Genomic DNA, 20,198 nt, shown 5'->3' with positions numbered 1-20,198 from the left:
AATGAAAACCCATTTTCCCATGATTTATTCTCAGCAGAGATCAAAAACATCAGTTATGTTCACTTCAAATATGATGCAAATTATATACTTAACTATTATATATATATATTATGTATTATAGCTGCTCTCTCTGCATTTATTCAGCTATGAAAACAACTTCATATTGAAGTAAAGAATATAAATTCTTTTAGCAGTGAAATAAAAAGATCCAACCATTCACCAAAGGTCAACCATAATTTTCAAAGCTGAACTGATCACAAATGGTCTGAAAGTTCCAGTTAATTCATCCATGCAATTCATCCATCCACTTGTAGAGCTGTATATAAGAGATCAGCAGCCTTGTGAACATACCCATATCATGCTTACTAGCATTTTGACCAACTAAATGGGAAAGTTTCAAGGTTTAAGTATAAAAGAGAGTGCTGTGATTTTAATGTCAAAGGTTTATGATGTTATTTCATCACATATTATTACATTATAGCCACCACTGGAATCTTTCCTGGTTGCTCAGAGGATAAAGCTTCCCCGCAATGCAGAAGACCCAGGTTCAATCACTGGGTCGGGAACATCCCCTGGAGAAGGAAACAGCAACCCACTCCAGTACTCTTGCCGGGAAAATCCCATGGACGAAGGAGTCTGGTAGGCCACAGTCCATGGGGTCGCAAAGAGTTGGACACAACTGAGCGACTTCACTTTCACAGCCACCATTATGTGACTGCCACTAGCAAGTTTCAATGTGAACATCGCCCAAAAAAGTAACTATAATACATGCAGAAGGTATAAGCGTAATTAGAGTTTATCAATGCTAGAAATGTTTATGTAACCAATATTATTATAATAAACAGTAAATTGAACCTTGCAGTCAACAAACCTTTACTGAGCCCTAGTACAGGAGGATGATTATAGACAAAAAAGAAGAAAAGATGATTTTTCATGCCCAAAGATTCACAGGCCTTTTTGAAGGCCTGTGAGTGGAAGTATGTATGTAGGCGGATATAATGCAAACAAAACTATAAATAATACACAATGTACACGGTTTCTTCTATAGCTGTTAACTAGCCTTTACGCATGACATATACAGTACAGTCTTGCCATAATGTGGTATAGGGAAAGTGTTAGCTGCTCAGTCATAGCCAACTCTTTGCGACCCCCCTGGACTGTAGACCACCAGGTTCTGCTGTCCATGGGATGCTCCAGGAAGGAATACTGGAGTGGGTTTCCATGCCCTCCTTCAGGGAATCTTCCCAACTGAGGGATCAAACCCAGGTCTCCCCATGATGTGGTACACCTAAAAATAAATGTTTAGGAAATAAATATTTTCCTAACTTTGAATATGTGGGGAACTTTTTTGAATATTCCAAAATGAAATGCTTATATTCAACACTAAAGAGTAAAATGGCATAATAACATTAACAAAATATCAATTCCGTCTATGTCTGGAAGGCTGATATCATCTGTGAACTAAGTTCTTTATTTTAGTTGATGAATTCCTCATTTATTCATCCGAGAAAAATTGACTGAACCATCTACAGCACTCCAGACACTGTGTGGTGGACAATACAGTGTTCACGGTGCCTGTGTTCTGATGGAGTAGATGAGAAATAAACACACGCGCACACAAGATAATGTCAAGTAATAACAAGAAAAAAGCGGGGGCAGAATAACTAAAGAATAAAATCTAAGTGGGAGGCATGCTTTACTGGGGAAACTGGGGAAGGTCTCTGGAGATGTCTGAACAGAGAAAGTGAGAGGAAAGTTACACAAACATCAAAAAAGTTTCAGGCTGAAGGAAGAACAAACGCAAAGGCCTTGGAGCCAGAGTAAGTTTGGTACGTTTCAGGAACAGTAAGAAACCACCAACAGAGGACTGCAGATGATCAGGTAAGAGATGGAGCCACTGCTTTACGATTACAGAGAATCACAAACTGTGTAAAAGACTTTGAATTTCATTCTGATATACATGATATAATGTTTGTCCTGACACAGTAATACATCATAGTGTATAACACAACAGTATTATAGAATGAGTTCAGTTTTGAATAATCATGGGTTTGACTTTACTCAAATTGAGGGGTGAAGTGAGAATCTTCAGGTGATGCAGGCAGCAGGGCTAGACATAACACTACACTGTCAAGACAAGTAGGGATGAGAACACAGGCCCATCTCCTGTGGGTAATTTGTCCTCAGGCTTTGAAAAGATCTTACACAAAGGCATCTGGCATTTCAGTAATGACAGCTCCCCCTGTAACTGTATCTTAAGTCAAACTATGCCAGTTTAGATGGACTATCCAAGGCTACTATAACGCTGCCATCCTGGGACCTCCCTTCACTGGAATCCTGGAGATCCCTTCATTTCTCTCCCATTTCTTATATCCCGTATCTTCTTTATTCTATTCCCCCTTTTGGTGCAGTATATCCTCCACTGCCCGCTTGAAATTTTTAAGACCTAAGGGTAAACTTACTCTACCTTCACACTTGAAGGTCAGATAAAATCGTAGGTTGGAAAACATCTACCTTCAGAATATGAAAGTTAGGTCTTGATGGTCTTCTTTCTGTGCTTATTGCTGGGAAGTCTGAGAGGTATTTCTTTTTTTTTTTTGACAGTGTTAACGTAATGAATGTATTGAGTCATCAAGGACATTCTTAATTGAAACCAGTGTACTGAAGATATGTGGTGAAGAGGGAACAGTCACACCACAACGACTTGTAAGGCTTCATTCATTTTATACCTAATGATACTTCTGCATCATTATGTAAATGTCAACTCAGTGAAAAAGGCAAACGCCTGGTTAGTACTGCCGCAAAAAAGATTTTGACCTTTGGAAACCCCTGCAATAGTCTTTAGGTGCCCAGAGATCTAAAGACCCTATTCTGAGAATAACTGTTAAAAGTTAAGCATATATCTATCCTACCCTACAACTCAGAAATTACATTCTAACATGATTATACAAGATAAATGAAAGCATATGTCAATCAAAACACTGTAAAGGACGTTTATATCAACCTCATTAAAAATCACTTAGAACTACGCGAAATGAAAACAAATATCTAGCAGCAGGAAAGAAGATATACAAATTGTCATACATCTATAGAATGGAATGACTAAAATATAAAGAAAATTAAACACATGGTAGACGCAACAGCTGTATGTTTTCGTTCAAAACATTATGTTAGAGAAGTAATACATACTTGAGTATGCTGCTGCTGCTAAGTGGCTTCAGTCATGTCCAACTCTGTGCGACCCCATTGACAGCAGCCCACCACGCTCCACCATCCCTGGGATTCTCCAGGCAAGAATACTGGAGTGGGTTGCCATTTCCTTCTCCATGAGAGGTATTCCTGATTTGTGAACCTTCATAGGACTTATTTTTACTTACTTTGTTCTTTTCCATGAAATTTTACAAAGTCTTCTTTTTGTTCCTGCTGCTGCTGCTGCTGCTGCTAAGTCACTTCAGTCGTGTCCGACTCTGTGCGACCCTATGGACAACAGCCCACCAGGCTCCCCCATCCCTGGGATTCTCCAGGCAAGAACACTGGAGTGGGCTGCCATTTCTCCTTGTTCCTAGTGCTTTGAAATTCCCACAACAATTCTTGGTACAGGTCTATTTTGACCCATGGTGCTAAATACCCACTGGGCCCTTCCAGCCTACTAATGAACATCCTTTGGTTCTGAGAATTCTTCTTGAGTAACTTAATTTGTACCCCTGTCCCCTCTCTTTCCCATTCTCACTTCCTAGGATTTCTGTTTTTGACAATGCACTGACTGGTCCTTTACTCTTCTTACCATTTCTCGATTTTCCATCTCCTCTGTCTTTTGGTTCTATTATCTGGGAAAGTGCTTCATCCAACCATTGAACATGTTTCCACTTCTCATATGTTATTCTGCACTAGTCACTTCACTTCTCTGCTGCTCATATTTTTCCTAAGAAGGGTAAATACAAACTTCATATTTTAAATTTTCTCTGGTGCCAAAAGGGAAAGGAAATTTCCTCTCTCCCCCATGGTTTTTCCTATAGAAAACCTGAAGTTGGAAATATTTTCTCTGCTACCTGGAGATGTATTTAAACCTTTTTAAAAGATAATAAGCCTCTTGTTAGTTTTGTATCCCTAGGATGTCTTTCCTGGGGGCAATGGAGCCATTTCTTTCAAATACATCAAGAATGATGGTGCCCTGTCTCTGTAAGAGTTTAAGCCTATGTACTTGGCTCCAAGATGTAACCTCCAGTTTGTCAAAAATACACAAGAATTTTTTTTTAATAAAAACAAGAACATGTATGTAATGGATTATATCCAGCTACATAAAAGAATGAAATTTATTTTTTCCTTTGTAATATCTTTAGTGGATTGCCTATGATATACACACATCATATTCAGGGAGGCCTGGCGTGCTGTGATTCATGGGGTCGCAAAGAGTCGGACACAACTGAGCGACTGAACTGAACTGATTCTAATGTAATGCTTTTTTTTTTTAGTAACATTAGAACATTCTCTTCTACACGGAAGCCTGGAATGCTGCAGTCCATGAGGTCGCAAATAGTCAGACATGACTTAGCAACTGAAGAACAACAACAAATTCTTTTCTACATTTTAAGTAGAGGATATTTTTGCATTGGCAAGAGGTTTTCCTGTTAACCACTTCCTTAACAGTATAGTCATAGTAACACATTATTAGCATGGAGTCACAGAGATTAAATGAGCTTTTGTATATAAAATGCTTAAAATGATGCAATATACAAAATAAGCTATGTATGTGCTTAACGTTATTACAACTATCATTAATTTTCAATAGGTGCTGTGGTGGTTCTTTGTGTATTAAAACAGAATAGGATTCAATTCCAGTTTCGTGTTTTAGAATCTACTCATTTGTCAGAGGATGTTAACTGCTTTTCTTCCACCTTGTTTCTTCTCTTTATATTATCTGTTTTCTCTGAATTGCCTTTTCCACTTATCTGCTTTGTGTCTATCTCCCATGTGAGATGCTTTCCTTAACTTTCTTGTAAAACTTGGTTCTTTCCTCATGATTAACACAAAGAAAGTGAAAGTGAAGTAGCTCAGTTGTGTCCGACTCTTTGCGATCTGGTGGACTATAGCCTTCTAGGCTCCTCCCTCCATGGGATTCTCCAGGTAAGAATACTGGAGTGGGTTGCCATTTCCTTCTCCAGGGTATCTTCCCAACCCAGGGATCGAACCTGGGTCTCCCGCATTGCAGGCAGACGCTTTAACCTCTGAGCCAAGGGGTTAAAAAGCTTTTTAACTGTTTACAGAGTAGAGAGGGTAATCAACTTCTACCTTTACCACAGAATGATCTGGGTGGGGCCTAAGACAGGAAGGCACACAGACAACCCAAAGCCGCAGCCTCAAGGTCCTGCTTGCAAGGCAATGGTCTGCTGCTTATATTTTAGGAACCACGTGGGGAGCAGGGGATGGAAGTGTCACCTTCGCATTCAACACATAGTCGCTTAATCACCCTTCCCATTTTGCTAACATAAAACAAGACCAGTGATCCTCTGTGTTACCCTCCCTAAAAGTCCCGCAGAATAGGTTGTGGTTGTTTTCCAATAGCACAGAGTAGGGGAAAGTATCAAGATGTCAAAATCAAAGTTCTACTCAATTTTTTAAATGGTTTTTGCTTGCAGTAATATAAGCCCTAATCTCTAGCTTCAAACAATTGAGGGAGCCAGTTCTGAGAAATCTGAGACTTTTTTTTTTTTTTTTTAATGAAAATGAAGTTGATTTTTGGCTTTCCCCATACCAAGCTTATGACTTCCTTACCCCAAACCTAAATTAATACAATTTACCCAGCTGATCCACAGACTCTAAACTTGACTATTTACCCCACTCCTCTTCCCTCTATCCTGGGTATTTTTGCAAAATCCTTTCATGGCATTTTAATGTTGAGTTTCAACGCAAAATGCATTAAATGTTGGTGTTTAACTTGCCAGCTTAACTCAGCTAACAAACTGAGACACTGTATAGTAAGGGCAAATTTTCATCCTACGTTAAGACCAACAGCCACACTCCTAACGTGAGGAGGAACTGCTGTCCCCTAGTTCAATTGCTACAAAAGAAACTTAACAGTAAAAAACTGTCATCCATTTCAAAACAAATATGTTCCTATACTAAAGAGCACTGTTTTGAAGAATAAATAAAACAGATTGAGACTAAAAAGTTAGAACCTACATTACTTCCACTATAAAACTCATTCGGTATGTTAAAACAGTATGGAAAAATTTCAAATTGTTATGATTATACTTGCTTAATATATTTTTACAACGAATGTTAGTCATCATCTTAAAACAGGAATTTAATGGACATTTCAAGAACTTCATATCTGATCTATGTGATTACATCTAAATACTACTATATATATTTTTTTTTAATTTCATGATAGGATACAAATGGACTTCCCAGGTGGCACAGCAGTAAAGAATCCGCCTGCCAGTGCAGGAGGCACAAGAGATGGGTGCTCAGTCCCTGGGTCATAAAAATACCCTGGAGTAGGAAATGGCAACCCTCTCCAGTACTCTTCCCTGGAGAACCCCATGCATGGAGAGAGAAGCCTGGCAGGCTACAGGCCACGGGGTCGCAAAGAGTCAGACATGACTACATGACTGAGCACACAGCAAATACTGCATAATAGGATAAAAACTTAATAGAAAAAAAATGTATGAATAAGAGTCCTGAAAAAAATCATTCACTTTTATGTTAATGCTTCTATTAAGATTACTAACATAGTGGTAACAGAGAAACAAAATTTTCATAATACCTGTAGCCCACTGCAATGCTCTATCCAGTGACGTTCCTTGCAAGTTTATGAACAACTTGAAGAATTCCTCTTGGATTTCCATGTCCCCTTCAGGGCCAAAAGAAGATACATATTTTTGCTATCGCAAACTCTCTCTTAAAGAGAGACTTTTCAAGTTGCTCTGAAGAGTATTCACTTAAGTTACAACTTCCTATGACTGTCTTTCAATCATTTGCTAAGAGACTATTCATTCCAAAGGTGAAACATAATACATATGTCTCTGTAATGTACTTCTTTCTCACATTCTAACTGCATTCATGCCGAGGAGAAAAACTTTGAACTGGCCATTAAAAACTCTGAACTGGCCATTTGAAAAGATAGATTAAGAAATAACATTTTGCATTAAATTTTCAAGCAAAGGAGATGGTTTATATAATACACATTGCAATTCAACGCAAAGTACAGTTCCATAAAGGTATACTTAATGTGACACAGGAATGTATTTCCTTTTGTGATAAACAGATTTGTAGTCAAATCTGTTCTAAAACAGTGCTTTGTCTTCCCTAAGCAAACCAACTTGTTTATTCTTTTTATTCTTCTTTTTTTTTTGACAAATACGAATATTACAAATGCATTTAAAATTTTTGAAGTTGATTTTTAAACCTTTTAATTTACTCCAGTAGTTGAAAACCTAAATGGCAACTGAGTAATTATCACTGTTGTTATCTTTTTTTGATACTGTTTTCCTAAAAGTATTTGTGACTGATAATTCCTAATTAATTACCAGATATTGTTCTAAATTACTTCACTAAAAGACTAGTCATTAATCTTCACAATCATTTGATAGCTAATCTATAGCTGTTTGCCATGTCTGGAAATCACTACTATAAGCTACTAGTGAAAGACATTCACGCTGCTGCTTCTAAGTCGCTTCAGTCGTGTCTGACTCTGTGCGACCCCATAGACTGCAGCCCACCAGGCTCCCCCGTCCCTGGGATTCTCCAGGCAAAAACACTGGAGTAGGTTGCCATTTCCTTCTCCAATGCGTGAAAGTGAAGTCGCTCAGTTGTGTCCGACTCTTCTCTGAAAGATACTCATGAGCTAATAACTATAATGTTTCTTTAGCCATTACTTTCAAGTTAATAGACACTCAAATTTAGTAATTAGGAGATAAAAGATGAATGCAATATATTAAGAAATTAGCATTACTAACCTATCTATTAAAAATTTTTACCTATAAAATTTAGGTTGTTTTAAACATCAACAATGTTTAGGAATTAACTTTCTTTTTGTAAGCAAATTCATCGTTTTTATTGGATGTTATTTTCCTTTGGAATAACAGCTATATATGATATGCTAACTTCTTAAGTTATTAACTTTTCCACAGCTGATAAATAATACATAATTTTCTTCAAAAATAGCTGAATCTTCCCATATGGGATATTAGTAACCACACAACAGGAAATCTTTTATAGAGACTGATGCAACAGCTTACAACAATAATGGCATAAGACACAATACTTAAAAGCAAATTGTAAGTATTTATAAGCTTATACATATTTACTGATCTATTTTATGCAAAATACCCTGGTTAAAAATCTAAATATTCTGGTCAAACCTAAGCACTTAAATGTTACCCTAATAACAACCTGCCTAGAGGGATATCAGGTATAAAGCCTAGCCCATTCTAAGAAAACCACCTAAAAGAATTAGTTATCCAAACAACATTATATATTCAATAACAAAGAGAAACCATCCTGTGAGGAAAACAAGTCACGTATGTAATAAGCACTATACACTCACCATATAATATGCTCAAAAACTTTAAGTAGGTAGTACATTTTAACGGAGTTCACAACACCCTATCCCAAAATATGGAACACTGGCACACTATTTTTTAAGATGAAGGCATTTGAGAAACACTCCCTTGTCCCTGAAGCTTCTTATGTGAGAGGTAGGTCAAACCCAAAGGAAAAAGTGCATCCTCATCTCAACAACAGAGGGATGCTGAGAAGAATCCGAATGGACAGGCCCTGACGGTTCTCCCGCAGTGTCCTGTCCTTATACGCCTCGTCCTCCCATGTTTATCCAGGACTTTCCACCCTTCATCAAATCTAATACAAAAACGCTCAGACTCAGTTGTTTCTTTGCGTCTTCACTTCCTCATGAAAACACCCACCTGATGTAAAATATATTAAATAAATTCATATGCTTTTCTCTTGGTAATCTCTGTTAAATTTCAGGTCCAGTCAGGAATCTTAAGAGAGTCAAGGAAGAATTTCTCCTCTACAATTCACATGATTCAAATATAAAGGAGTAGATAGCCTAGAAATCTCCCTCCCACCACTGGTCCTCACCTGCACAATTCCCCCAAAATCAGGCAATCAGTTATTAATTTCTTATGTATCTTTCCAGAGTATTTTTGCGCATATATAGACAAATACAGATTCTCACTTGCCCACCTGTTTTACTTGCTAATACCACTATATACCCTGTTTCACACTTTCTTTTGTCATTTAACATACCTTGGGTAACTCTCTTAATTTGCAGTCCCTTACAATAAGTAGCTTGAGCATCTTTTCATAAATCTAAAGTACTTTTTACTCAGTTTTCCATGGGTTATTTGATCATGTCTTTTGTCCATTTTCCTATTAGGTTGTCATTCCCTCTCTATTTCTAGGAGAAGTTTATATAAAAGGAATGCTATCTTTGCTCTGGTCCTAAATAGTTTTCTCAATTTGTTGTCTGCCTTTTTGACTTTGCCTATGGTATTATTTGTTTTTTGGTCACAAAGGGTTTTGCATGTTTTAATGTAGTTTAAAAAAAAATTAGTCTTTTTTTTCTTTAATGGTTCTAGATTCTAAAACAAAAGTTTACAGAAGAATTACGTCTTTTCTTCCAGTACTTTTACGCTTCCTCCCTCCATCTGCATCACTCCCCATTTAACTGATTCATACGCTAAATTTCTTCATATTCCAACTTTTTTCCTCCATAGGTGAATCCTCTATTTTCCCAACACTAGTCTTCGACAGTTTAAGTTTTCCCTGGTGATTTGAGACATATCCTTTACAATATACTAAATACTTCTATGGAATTTTATTTCTGGACTTTCTCTTCTAATCCCCTGGTCAGCCTATCTCTTCATGTGTCAATACTGCATTCTTTAAATTACTGACATTTGGTAATGTAACTTAGTACTCAGCAGACTTAGTTCCTTCTAGTTGCTCTTTACAGAATCTTCCTGGATATTTTTACTTCTTTATTTTTGTCTTACTGTTCCTTAATAATTACCTTACTCTGTTTTTTCCCCTCCAAAAGAAAAATGATTAATTGGCATTTTATTGGGATTTCATTAGCTTTATAAAATAACCTAAAGAAATTTATTTATATAAAATAACCTAAAGAAATTTCTTTAAAACCTAAAGAAAAGCTATTATAACTTTATGATGCCGAATCTTCCTATTCTAGGAAATACATTTTTCTATTTGTTCATGCCTTCTGTATGCCCTCTGGGAATGCTTTAAAGACTTCAAGCAATTCAAAGTAAAATTTAGATACTACTGGCAGTATACAGAAAATACACAACTGTGCCTAGAGACATCTGGAAGTACCAAGAAGGTGCTGACATTTCAGTCTGGCCCTCATTAATGATTACTCATTTGCAAGAAAGAAAAAAGCAAGATTAAGAGCAAGGGGAGACATTGTGCAGAAGAAATTTAAGAAGATCTGTGTATGAAATGATGTGTATGTAAGAAAGATAGTGAAAGAAAATTCAAGATACTGAGTTATTTGGTAAAGCAACAAGATTAAAGCATTTCCAGGAGTGATGAGCAATAAAAACAGTAAGTAACTATATCAACCATAAGGAGGTATTGGACTACAAAGGCTTTGTGAATCATGAGAAAGAAGGAAAATTTTATCATACACGTAAGGGTAAGCTTTATTTATTCACTGTTTTAAAAGGCAACTATGTGATTTACACAGACAAATTAAAAAATTATTTTTGAATAGAATTGTAAATCTTACTATTCCGTTCACAGAAAGCTTAAAATAAACCCACTACAAAAAAAAACAAAAGAATAAATATCAAAAAATTGAACACACCTATATAAAAACTGCCAAGGAAGCAGAAACAACAAATTTAAAAGCAGTACAACTGTATTTTTGTTTGTACTGACAAAGACTCTCTCCTTAACCAAACTTTATTAAGGTTCCTCTGAACCTCTGTCTCAACTAGGCCCTCTGTCCTTGCCAGACATTTGAGCAGTTGCTCATTTCCCACTGCTCCATGGATGATATCTAATCAGCCTGGCCTGCCTTCAGCAAGAGTCCTATTAAAGTCTGGTTAACTAGAATCTGGGCACCCCAGATGGCTCTTCTTGTTAATCTTCCATTCATCGAAGACCTTCCTCCCTTCTACTCTGCTCCTTAGCTATAAAACCGAGACTTCTCCTTGTATTCAGAGTTGAGCTAAGCTCTATACTCATCTATACTCAGGATTTTTCTCCCTATTACAAGAGTTCCTGAATAAAATCTGATTTTACTGCTTTAACTATTACTGACTCTGGTTCTTTTCAACTACATGTATGTGTATATTTTAAATTAATTTCAATATATTTTTAAAAAATTGTTTCCACCAATTTTTCTGAACAGAGTTTTTGAGAAACCCATAATATGTAAAGCAAATTAATTCACTCAATTATTTCTGCCTAGAATTTTAATTGGCCTAATATTCAGATGTTACATAAAAGTTACAACTTTTGGTCTAAAGTTCACCATCTTAAGTAAGCAATACCTGCTGCTGCTGCTGCTAAGTCACTTCAGTCGTGTCCGACTCTGTGTGACCCCATAGATGTAAGCCCACCAGGCTCCCCCGTCCCTGGGATTCTCCAGGCAAGAACACTGGAGTGGGTTGCCATTTCCTTCTCCAATGTGTGAAAGTGAAAGTGAAGTCGCTCAGTCGTGTCCGACCCTTAGCGACCCCATGGACTACAGCCTACCAGGCTCCTCCATCCATGGGATTTTCTAAGCAAGAGTACTGCAATACCAGTAAACATAAAAAGAAGCCTTACTCTTTCATAAAATGACTTTTGAACAACACTTTCTTATTAACACCAAGTGAGAATGCAATTTAAAGAGAAATGTTCCAAACGATTAGTATCCTCTTAATCTCTGTAAATATCATACTAACACATGGAAAACATTCTTAATTAATTTAACATCTAACATTCTTTAATTAATTTAAAAGAAATGTACATAAAGAAATTTTCTTCCCTCCAACTTCCTTAAAGTATGAAAATTTTCATCTAATCAGTAATTGTTCCCCATTCCACACCATGCCTGAAAATACACATGTAACAAACACTAAGCTAAGCTCATTTTAGTGGGCAATACCAGATGTGGTTTAAAATACTTGCACAATAGTTGAGACACACAGGATGCTTCTTATTCACTGATTTAAGCATCTGGCAAATACTGAGACAATCTTCAAAGCAACCCTAAACAGACAGGTAGTATAACCCTCATTTTAGATGCATGAAGACAGGAAGCACAGTGACATAAAATAATATCACAATAATTTACTAACGGCTGATTCGTGCAAATATGTGGCAGAAACCAACACAGTATTATACAGCAACTATCCTCCAATTAAAAGTAAATAAAGTTAAATTTTAAAAATTCATCTTGACCAATTTGATTTTCTTAACAACAGTCTAGACAGGCACTCCCATGTAAAGTTAGAATACAAATCGATACACAATTTTTTGCATAGCAACTTAGCAATATCTTTTTAAAACATGCAAACTCCTTCTGGCATTTTAGGAATTCATCCTACAAAATCAGACATAAATATATATAGGAGCAGACTCATCACTGCTCAAAGACAAAGGAAAATTAAACCATGGTACAATACACTGTAATACAACTCAACAGATTTTTAAAAATCACCTCCACCAGTTTTTCCAAATAAAATCTGCAGAAGGCAAGAATATGACAAGAAAACTTGAATCATTTACTCAATCAATCCTTCCTAGAATTTCAAGTGGCCTGATAGTATTCAGACTTTATATCAGAGCTACAGCTTTTGCTCTTAACTTTTCTTCTCCATAATACGATGCAATATACATACACTTGATAATATGCAGGCACTAAAATTCATGTAAGAAGTACATCACTAATGGAAATAATGCTGTAAAATATAAATATGATGCTTTTACAAGAGAATAATTATATATGTGTGTGTGTATTTATGTAAAGAACAGAAGACTACAAAGTCTTGTACTTAAGCCATATGCAGGTGACGGGATAACAGGTGATTTCAGGATTTTGTGTTTATATTTTGTGCTAGGTTGCACATTCCCAACAATGAGCACATATTAATTTAAAATTGAAAAAAAAAAACCCTAAATACTGTTAAAAAAAAAAAGCCAACAAATACTTTAGCAATTAAATACAAAATGCAGACAATCATGAAATATGAAAATTTTGTTAACTCCTGAAATCATATGAAATCATAAAAGAACATGCAATTTTATTTTTGCTTTTTTTGGCAAGCCATGCAGCACGTGAGATCTTCATTTCCCGACCAGGGATCAAACCTGTGTCCCCTGCAGTGGAAGCGTAAAGCCCTAACCACTGAACAGCCTGGGAACACCGTGTAATTCTTAATCTTATTATATAGCCACCACAAGCTCACATATACAAACATATGTATATTTATACATGCCAGTTCATATCTTGTAACTTTTAAAAATACTTTTAGGAAACCACTTAGAGAATTTTAACAAAAGTGATTTCCACCTGCTTTTTACCCAACCTAAACTGTTATATATTCTTCCTTTATAAAACAACCGACATTTATGGTTAAGCCATTTCATCATAATTCAGAATATATTAAGGCCTTAATCTAGATTTCAACTGAAGAGTGGAAGCATTTTGGCATACCAGGTGCAAACAATATTTAATTACTCAAGATAATGTTCAATTTGAAGCATTAAAAAAAAGGAAGATAAATAATAAAACCTAGAAAACACAATAAAATAATAAAATTACAAAAGTTACTGGTACACACTTTAAACCTGAGACCAAGGTGACCAACATACACCACGGACACGAGAAGAGCCTATTACTGCTTCTAAAACGCAGTTCAGCTGCTGGAGGGGAGGGACACAGTGACAAACAGCCTCCCTGCTACAGAGGTGGCAGGATATCTATCAAACTGGACAATAAAACTGCAATTGAGTTTCTTTGGCTTTTTATAGCAGCTACATGTATCCTGATGTAACTGCAAAAGCTATACAAGTCTGCAACATTAGTTTTTTACACACCAGTTCTTTATGAAGAACCAAGTTATAAATGTGTGTAATAGAGATTTTAAATGGCTGTAAAAAGGAAAAAAAAATATGCATCACTTCAATATTATAAGCACAAAAATATTTATAAATCTTTACAACTAATATCTTCAAAGAAAAACTTTTGATTCCAATAATTTCAGCAGAATTTTTATCAGCATGCTACAAATTGTTCACCTACTTACTGAATCACTTCAGCTCTGTCCTAAACTTTATTAAATATTGATCTGAAGAATTTTAGAGTATAAGCTTTCCATTTTACTTTAAAAATAGATATTAAGATTTATGATTCCAAACACTAACAAGGCTACATTCAAATAAATCACTTTACATCAGACTTACTAAAGAGAAAAGCTTTTTCATAAATGAAAAAAAAATCATACAAAGAAATAAAGCTGAAAGACATTTATGAAACATTAAAGGTGAAAACCACAAGAAGCAACTTGTAACTTTAAATTTTTCTTTTCCCCCTCAAAAAGTAAAGCTATAGCATTTATCTTCTGAAGTACACTTTCACAGCAAAAAGGGCCAGGTGCAGTTTTACTCAGATAAAACTACTCTGAAATAATAAGGATTTTTTTCCATTTTATAACTGTAATTCTGAAACATAAGTCCAAGACTGGTTCTTGACTCAAAGCAGGCAAAAAAGACCTTCCTATAGGGTCACTATTTTCTTTGCAAAGGTTTTAAGATCTATTTAAAGCCGTAAGTCACTGGAGTAAAGAAAAATATGAACTAATTAAATATACATATTTAATACACACAGAAAACAAAGTCTGCTTTGGGTTTGTGTATAAATCTGAGTCTAAAAACACTGATTTCAGACACTACATAAGAAAAGTAGCTTATAATTCCTCTTTCAACATTTTCTATGCCTTAAAATACGCCCCCAGAAATAAAAAATATATTTTCCTTTATGATAAAAAGAATGCATTACAGGATCTCACCTGGGGTCTATACTTAATTTACATAGAATTTGCCTATCTTCATGATACTTTCTAAAGAGTTTATTATATTAGCATGTTAGTTTAAAAGAGAGAAGGAGACAATATTAAAGTAAGTAAAACTAATTCCTTGTACAGTTTTAGGGGCCCTAAAAATTTAAAGTACATAAGAAGGCCTTATTTTAAATACGGATTTCTAGAAAAATGCCACAAGATTCAGACTGAGACTCTGTGGTGGGGTCCCGGAAACTATACTAAGATGCACATCCCAAGTTACTCTGATGAGACGATCCCTAAAACATACTGTGTGTTTGTAGGTACTTCTTTAAAGTCAGTGGCTACGGCTATTTCCTGGATCACTGATAAGAGAAGACTGAGGTGCTGAGGTACACGCAGAGTGGCACGATGCCACATGATGATGTAATCAACAGCTCAGCTTCCTGGGTGGCTCAGTTGGTATAGAATCTGCCTGCAATGCAGGAGGACTTAGGTTCGATCCCTGGGTCCAGACGATCCCATGAAGAAGGCATGGCAACCCACTCCAGTATTCATGCCTGGAGAGTCCCATGGACAGAGCAGCCTGGCGGGCTACAGTCCATGGCGTCACAAAGAGTTGGACTAGACTGAGCGACGGACACACACAGTGATGGTGCAGTCCCTCCTTCTCCTTCCTAAACAAACATTCAGCACACAGCTGCCAAGTTCTCAGCACTGCACTCAGTTAGGGAGAGGAAGAGTATAAAACCTTTCATCCCTGCTGATGCGGGCTTTCAATTCACAGCCACTTTTAACCAACAACACAACATGAGGGCTATTACAGGATCATACATGATTAAATGCCTATCTAACACATCTCCTATCCGACTCATTACTGCTCTTCATGTACGTTACACAGTCTCAGCAGAGCCAACAAGTCCCAAGTTTTTCCCTCAGGGAAACAACCTCTGTATTTTTGCTTATGCCAATTCCTCCACAAGTGATTCTCATCACCCCAATCTCTACACACCCAAATCGTATTTATTACCCTTCAAGGTTGTAGTCAGGATTCCCTGCTGGCTCAGATGGTAAAGAATCTACCTGCAATGCCGAAGATCGAGGTCCGATCACTGGTCGGGTGATCCCCAGAGAAGGAAATGGCAACCCACTCCGGTATCCTTGCCTGGAGCATTAAGTGGACAAAGGAGCCAGCAGCCTACAGAACATGGGGTGGTAAAGAGCTGGACACTGAGGGACTAAGCACAGCACAGCTCAAGGCCGTGGTCCAGTGACATCTGAACTACAGACCGCTCTAAGGCCCTCTCATTTCACTTTGAACATCTTCTCTGTGACACTGACTCCTTCCGCCCTTGCTTTTTCAGTGCATGTATAACCTCCCATATTGGAAAGGAACTTCCTTCAGGATAAGACTTGTTCTGCATTCATCTTTCTATCTTTCATAGTAAACCTGCAGGTGCTCAACTAAAAAAAGACGAAAAACAAAGGGGAGGAGTTGAAAAAACAAAAGAAGAAAGATAAAGGTAGAAGGGGGAAGAAAAGAAGGTGCCAACTGGAGTGAGACCCAGACACAGTGACTGAAATGAGTGAGAGAGCCCGAGGAAGGGCGGAGTGAAAGACAGAAGAGGCGGGGGCAGAGACAAAGCAAACTTAAACAGAGACCAGGAGGAGGCGGCGGAGGGAGAAGGCGAACACTGGAGGGAAGAACACAGAGAAGGAGGGACAGGAAGAACAGGAGACGGGGGCTACAAGAGAAAGACACGCGCAAAGAGGCAGCGAGCAAGCTGAGCCTGACCACAATCCAGGCCAACGCAGGGTGTGCAGACGGCACAGGGAGGAGGCAGGACACGAGGGAGGGGAGGGACAGAAGAAGGAAGCAGCAGGGGAGGGAGGAGAGGGCAGAAGAGAAGAGAGGAAAAGGGACAGGAAGAGGGATGGGAAGCAGAGGAGGACCAAGGGAAAGAGAGACTTCAGACAGAAGAGAAAACTAAGTGCTGTGAATTCACACACAGCAGCATGGCTGAGGAGGACAAAAGATAACCACAACAGTGATTTCAGTTCATTTCAGTTCATTTGCTCAGTCGTGGCCGACTCTTTGCGACCCCATGGACTGCAGCACCCCAGACTTCCCTGTCCATCACCAACTACACGAGCTTGCTCAAACTCATGTTCATCAAATCGGTGATGCCATCCATCTCATCCTGTCGTCCCCTTCTCCTCCTGCCTTCAATCTTTCCCAGCATCAGGGTCTTTTTTAATAAGCCAACCCTTCCCATCAGATGGTCAAACTATTGGAGTTTCAGCATCAGTCCTTACAATGAATATCCAGGACTGCTTTCCTTTGGTAATGACTGGTTTGACCCCTTTGCAGTCCAAGGGACTCTCAAGAGTCTTCAACACCACAGTTCAAAAGCATCAATTCTTTTGTGCTCAGCTTTCTTTATGGTCCAACTTTCACATCCATACATGACTACTGGAAAAAACCATAGCCTTGACTAGATGGACCTTTGTTGACAAAGTAATGTCTCCGCTTTCTAATACGCTGTCTAGATTCGTCAATTCTTTTCTTCCAAGGAGCAAGCCTCATTTAATTTCATGGCTGCAGTCACCATCTGCAGTGATTTTGGAGCCCAAAAAAATAAAGTCTGTCACTGTTTCCACTGTTATCCCATCAATTTGCATTGAAATGATGGGACCGGATGCCATGATCTTCATTTTTTGAATGCTGAATTTTAAGGCAGTTTTTTTTCACTCTCCTCTTTCACTTTCATCAAGAGGCTCTTTAGATTCTCTTCGCATTCTGCTATTAGGGTGGTGTCACCTGCATATCTGAGGTTATTGATACTTATCCCTGCAATCTTGATTCCAGCGTGTGATTCATCTAGTCCGGTATTTCACACAATGTACTCTGCATATTAAATTAAACAGGCAGGGTGACAATATACAGTTGTGATGTACTCCTATCCCGATTTGGAACCAGTCTGTTGTTCCAAGTTTCGTTCTAACTGTTGTTTCTTGCCCTGCATACAGGTTTCATAGGAGGCAGGTAAGGTGGTCTGGTATTCCCATCTCTTGAAGAATTTTCCACAGTTTGTTGTGATCCACACAGTCAAAGGCTTTAGTCTAGTCAATGAAGCAGATGTTTTTCTGGAACTCTCTTGCTTTTTTTATGATCCAGCAGATGTTGGCAATTTGATCTCCGGTTCCTCTGCCTTTTCTAAATCCACCTTGAACATCTGGAAGTTCTCAATTCATGTACTGCTGAAGTCTAGCTTGGAGAATTTTGAACTTTACCTGCTAGCATGTGAGATAAGTGCCATTGTGTGGTAGTTTCAGCATACCTTGGCATTGCCTTTCTTTTGGACTGGAATGAAAACTGACCTTTTCCAGTACTGTGGCCACTGGGGAGTTTTCCAAGTTTGCTGGCATATTAAGTGCAGCACTTTCACAGCATCTGTCAGGATTTGAAATATCTCAGCTGGAATTCCATCACCTCCACTAGCTTTGTTCATAGTGATGTTCCCTGAGGACCACTTGACTTCGCATTCCAGGATGTCTGGCTCTAGGTGAGTGATCACACCATCGTGATTATCTGGCTTATGAAGATCTTTTTTGTACAGTTCTTCTGTATATTCTTGTCAGTTTTTCTTAATACCTTCTGCTTCTGTTAGGTCCATACCATTTCTGTCCTTCATTGTGCCCATCTTTGCATGAAATGTTTCCTTGGGATCTCTAATTTTTTTTAGCTAGCTTTACATCCTTAAACATATAAAGGATTTGGATAAGTAAAAAGGAGCACAAAGTTCATGCCACCAGTAAACAAAAATGGAGACCTAAGAAAGCTTCATATATTTTAAAGTGAGTAGAACCAGTACAGTCAGAGTAGATATTTTTCTCAAGTGAACAGTGTAAGATGAGGTAGGAAATGCTTTTTTCACGGAAAATAGTGAAAAATTAGGTAGAAATCATTTGATTTTCTAAGAAGATTAGGACAGTGCTGATGGAGGGGAATAACATTATTTGTAAACAAGTTATTTTGAGAACAATAAACCTAGAGGAAAATGACAAACACCTCGGGCCACTGACCATTAGAACTATGCATAGGAGAAGTAACCCAGACATGTATAAATTACTATAAGTCATTAAGAAAGAGAAAAACTTCAAAGCAGACAAAAGACAAAACCCTGCAAAAATAATAAATCTAACAGCATCAAAAGTTAGAGGATAGAACATTTCTGATGACAGCATCAAAAGTTAGAAGACAGAGCAACTCTATTCCTACTAATATGTCCTAGAGCAGAGCTTCTTTCAAATTAAAGATATTTCATTTGGTGGATCATGGAATCAATTTACTGAGGTATCATCAGCATTTTCGCTGGGGGGAGGGGGTGGGGGAGGGGTTCCACCGCACGGCTTTCAGGATCTTAGCTCTCGGACCAGGGATTGAACAGGGATTCCAAGACCAGCAATGAAAGCACAGTGTCCTAACTCCAGGACAACTAAGGAATTCCCAACATCAAAAATTTTAAATCTAAGAGTTTATCACTCCATACCAACATTGAGTAAGAGTGAACACTGTCTCACAGAATCAAGCTCTGTTTCAGTGTGTATGGGGATAGGTGGACATGTGTACACACGTATGCACACACACACACATAACTCATCCTAATAAATTTCTTACTGTGCACAACAGCTACATGAAGTTTGAGAATGACACCTCTAAGCCTTTGACTTTGAGCACCTGACTTGTTCACAGCAGTGAAATGAACGAAAGAAAGCTATATGTAAGAATAAAGAAGATTCTTCTGTATGTTCCAACTAAACTTTATTTACAAACGCACGCAATGAGCAAGATGTGGCCCAAGGATTGCCCATCCCTGGCTTAAGTCAACTCTCTCCCACACTAATGACCTTAATTCTTTTTTAAAATTTATTTACTAAGAAGAAAAAAGATTCTTAGAAACAAAAGTTTTGATGAGAAAAATAAGTAACAGAAGAGTTCACACAGTACAATATCACTTTCATAAAATAGAAATAATAGGCAATATAAGAGGTTATGTTATTTAGGAATACATATTTTTTAACTTCAAGAAGGAAATGAGGACGGGTGGAGGTTGGAAAAGTTGAACCACGCAACATGTTTTGAAGTCGGGTAGTCACGAT

The 20,198-nt window shown here is 37.6% G+C and overlaps 1 protein-coding gene across 3 annotated transcripts in view; it reads right to left on the bottom strand.

The window, feature by feature from the left end:
* The window catches only part of LRBA (LPS responsive beige-like anchor protein), a 777,374-nt gene that overhangs the window by 598,414 nt on the left and 158,762 nt on the right, over window positions 1-20,198 (bottom strand). The window lies entirely within an intron of this gene.

Source organism: Moschus berezovskii, chromosome 19 (genome assembly GCF_049115385.1).
Source record: "Moschus berezovskii isolate FMDL1 chromosome 19, NW_MosBer_1.0, whole genome shotgun sequence".
In the NCBI taxonomy this organism is placed as follows: domain Eukaryota; kingdom Metazoa; phylum Chordata; class Mammalia; order Artiodactyla; family Moschidae; genus Moschus; species Moschus berezovskii.
The sequence above is the reverse complement of the archived record's forward strand: the minus strand, read 5'-3'. Positions and strand labels throughout refer to the sequence as shown.